This window comes from Cherax quadricarinatus, chromosome 22 (genome assembly GCF_038502225.1).
Source record: "Cherax quadricarinatus isolate ZL_2023a chromosome 22, ASM3850222v1, whole genome shotgun sequence".
In the NCBI taxonomy this organism is placed as follows: Eukaryota; Metazoa; Arthropoda; class Malacostraca; order Decapoda; family Parastacidae; genus Cherax; species Cherax quadricarinatus.
This window is the reverse complement of record NC_091313.1, coordinates 26,701,534-26,705,786: the sequence shown is the minus strand read 5'-3', so window position 1 is coordinate 26,705,786 and position 4,253 is coordinate 26,701,534. Positions and strand designations below refer to the sequence as shown.

Here is a 4,253-nt window from a genome sequence, read left to right as displayed (position 1 = left end):
GTGACTTGTAAATGGTCCAAGTTAGACTGAAATATCATCACAAGCTTCTCTCTCTCTCTCTCATGTGGGTTGTGTATACAACATCCGCACTGTCTTAAGTTATTTCTCTGATCAATATACAATTCTATCTTTCCACTTTTGATGTCTTTAAACATTGAGATGAGCTTTGCTCTGGAACAGTTACCTGGCACAAATCCTCTTCGTGGTATGTCCAAACAAACACCCTATCTGCTGTTTTTTTTTTTTTAACACTACTTAAGCATTTCATTTATCATTCTACCCAAACAACTCTTTCAATATTAACATTACTTATTTCTTTTGAAATATTTTATAAAAGTATCAGCCTCAAAGTTCATGCCATATGAAAAGCACATTTTTAACCTCCAATACTTCTTAAGACTTAAAATAAAAAAAATAATATAATGGACAGGGCAAGAGAAAGACATCTTACAAGAAAAATACAAATAAATATTTCTGAGGTTCATTACAAAAATACTTGCTGAACATGCAGGAAAGCCTGTATGAAGGAACATTTGTATACATATATTTATACATACAAGTACATAATACATTTCCTAAGTAAACAGGTATAAAACAGTCATACAGTACATTATAGAGTGCTGCAAGAAAAATTAAAAACACAAAATTGTGTAAAAAACATGCAGAAAAGACCTCAGCAAGAATAGGTTAAATATATCAGATAGATTAACATGTCCTAGGTATTAAGTTGGTAGACAGCAACTGCCCAGGGAGGTACTACCATCCTGCCAAGAGTGCAAAATGAAAGCCTGTAATTGTTTTATGTGATGGTAGGATTGCTGGTCTTTTTTTCTCTCAAACATGCAAGATTTCAGGTACGTCTTGCTACTTCTACTTACTCTTAGGTCACACTACTCTTGCATTTTTTTTTTTTTCAACAAACCGGCCGTATCCCACCGAGGCAGGGTGGCCCAAAAAGAAAAACGAAAGTTTCTCTTTTCAAATTTAGTAATATATACAGGAGAAGGGGTTACTAGCCCCTTGTTCCCGGGATATTAGTCGCCTCTTACAACACGCATGGCTTACGGAGGAAGAATTCTGTTCCACTTCCCCATGGAGATAAGAGGAAATAAACAAGAACAAGAACTAGAAAGAAAATAGCAGAAAACCCAGAGGGGTGTGTATATATATGCTTGTACATGTATGTGTAGTGTGACCTAAGTGCAAGTAGAAGTAGCAAGACATACCTGAAATCTTGCATGTTTATGAGACAGAAAAAAGGAGACCCGCAATCCTACCGTCATGTAAAACAATTACAGGCTTTCGTTTTACACTCGCTTGGCAGGACGGTAGTACCTCCCTGGGCGGTTGCTGTTTACCAACCTACTACCTAGGATTCTTGCATGTACAAGCATATATATAAACACCCCTCTGGGTTTTCTTCTATTTTCTTACTATTCCTTGATATTGTCTATTTCCTCTTATCTCCATGGGGAAGTGGAACAGAATTCTTCCTCCGTAATCCATGTGTCATAAGAGGAGACTAAAATACCAAGAGCAAGGGGCTAGTAAACCCCTCCCCTGTATACATCACTAAAGTTAAAGAGAAACTTTTGTTTTTCTTTTTGGGCCACCCTGCTTCAGTGGGATGCAGCTGGTTCGTTGAAAAGATTAACATGTGGAAATGTTAATCTGTTGCAGCACTGAACTTACTGCAAGTAAAAATAAATTTAGTTTGAAACAATGTGCACCTATTCTATCCACTTTTAGTAATAAGGTAAATGGATGACATAATACACACAATTTCACAATTAGGTTGATGGTAGATTCTTATATACAAACTAATACCTATAATAAAACTGGTTTATGAATCTTAATATAAGCAGTCCAAAAATAAAGTTTGATATTCATAGCATACAAAATTAATAATCATGTAAAAAAAAAAAAGCCAAAATATAACTATGGAAGAATGAGCAATTTTTTTTTTCAACAAGTCGGCCATCTCCCAGTGGGGCAGGGTGACCCAAAAAGAAAATTCCCAAAAAGAAAATACTTTCATCATTCAACACTTTCACCTGACTCATACATAATCACTGTCTTTGCAGAGATGCTCAGATACAACAGTTTAGAAGCATATATAAAGATATATATCATATCCCTCTAAACTGTCAATATCCCAAATCCCTCCTTTAAAGTGCCGTCATTGTACTTCCCATTTCCAGTGCTCAAGTCCGGCTATATAAATTATTAATATTATAATCAAAATGAAGCGCTAAGCCACAAGGGCTATACAGCGCTGCAGGGTAGGAAAGGAAGCGAGGGTATTGGGCAGCAGAAGGGGAGAGGGGCGATCAGTAGGTTACAGAACCGGCTATATAAAAATAACCAGTTTCCCTGAATTCCTTCACTAAATATTACCTTGCTCACACTCCAACAGCTCGTCAGGTCCTAAAAACCATTCATCTCCATTCACTCCTATCTAACACGCTCACACACGCTGGCTGGAAGTCCAAGCCCCTCGCCCACAAAACCTCCTTTATCCCCTCCCTCCAACCTTTTTGAGGACGACCCTTACCCCGCCTTCCTTCACCTACAGATTTACACACTCTCCAATTATTTTAAATATTTACAATCTATCAAAACCGAAGAAGTTTTCTTCCTTCAGGAAACTTTCCTTCCTTAGAAAGGGAAGGTGCAGAATGTTCACTTTCAAGTATTCAAAAACTGAAGTACCTGAAACATTTACAGAAACATGTTGACATACTAGCTTTATCGTCATTTAACTGAAAAAAAGTCACCAACTGCATGAACTATCTGAACATAAAAATAAAAATAGCAAGCTGAATGGCCAGATAAGCCACAAATGTTGGAAAAGTTCTTTTGCAGAATAAGGTAGTGAAAAAAATTGAGAGAGATAACAGAGGTACACTCAATTCATGGATTCAGAAGATATGATACTGCAGACCTAAAGGCTAGGAATCAACTGCACTACTCAAATATAAGTTGAGCAACTGGACCAGAATTTGAAGCCCAACCACTTCAAGTACAATTATCACATAATTATAATCAAATAAAACCCTAAACTGTGAAAGGTCTACAATTATTTATATACAGTAAAATTTATATTAGGTAACAAACAGACTGCTAGTTATGAATACTTAGCAAATTACACTACCAATGACTAATATGCAATACTTTGTAAAAAAAAATTTTTTTTTTAGCATATAATCATACTTTAAGTTATGGTGTAGTCCATCTAACAGGGCTTCATACTATGTATACACAAGTCACAGTATAATTAAAGTAGGCACTTGATGATTCAGGAATAGTCAAGAAAACTATGGCAGTCATACAGTGCTGGGGAAATGGAAAGTAATCAGGTTAGATCTATAGAAGGGAAGGGTACCTCTAATTCTTTGTATCAAAATACCTTGGCTGGCCTCAAGGGAAAGCTTTTAAATTATGTTAATCTATGACCTATTGAGGAGTGAATTTCCTTTGGAACTATGAAATAAAATCTAAATATGTAAAGTAAAAGGACACAAGTGCAACTAATGTGACATTTTACTGTGGCAACGTTTCGCTCTCCAGGAGAGAAACATTTGTATTCTTTGTAATGGCTTTATAAAGCTCCTGGAGAGCAAAACGTTGCCACAATAAAATGTCACATTAGTTGCACTTGTGTCCTTTTACTTTACATATTGTCAGTAATTCTACCAACTTTATTACAAAATCTAAATACTTTTACAACACTTCAAATCCTTAAATTGGCTGTAGGCATTCCTTTAGAATCACTGAACAATCTTAGGATACATTGTCTAATTTGTCAGCACGGATCTTGTCACAATTCATGTAACCTGAGTTCTCAGCATTAATCATCTTTTTATAGAAACTATACACAGTCATATTTGCATTAATATAAACAAGTATGGCAGTATACCCCATCCAAAACAAGAACTTGTCTCATTTATCCATATGAAGATTCATATTTTGAACCAAAAATAATGGAACATGGAGAGAAAACTTATTACAGATGTTTTGCCCATGTAATGGGCTTCATCTAGTCCACTACACGAGCAAAATATTGCGTATAATTATTTCTTCTGTAAAAAGTGTTCCTCTATCATATTTGTCAGCAATACCTGACACTAAATTGGAAATTGCTGTTTAATGTAAAACTTGTGTGATAGGTGTCACTGTATACACATGCCAAACTCAGAATTCCAATAACTAAATTCATTTGAAATAAAGGTTATGATTATAAAAAAAAAAAA

The 4,253-nt window shown here is 35.4% G+C and overlaps 1 protein-coding gene across 2 annotated transcripts in view; it reads right to left on the bottom strand.

The window, feature by feature from the left end:
• Window positions 1–210: 210 nt before the first annotated feature.
• Window positions 211–4,253, bottom strand: part of LOC128689679 (dystrophin) — an 86,858-nt gene continuing 82,815 nt past the window's right edge. For both annotated transcript variants that reach the window (XM_053778041.2, XM_053778042.2), the window contains one exon: window positions 211–4,253. This exon is cut by the window's right edge and continues 699 nt beyond it. The gene's annotated coding sequence lies outside the window, so the exon portion shown is untranslated.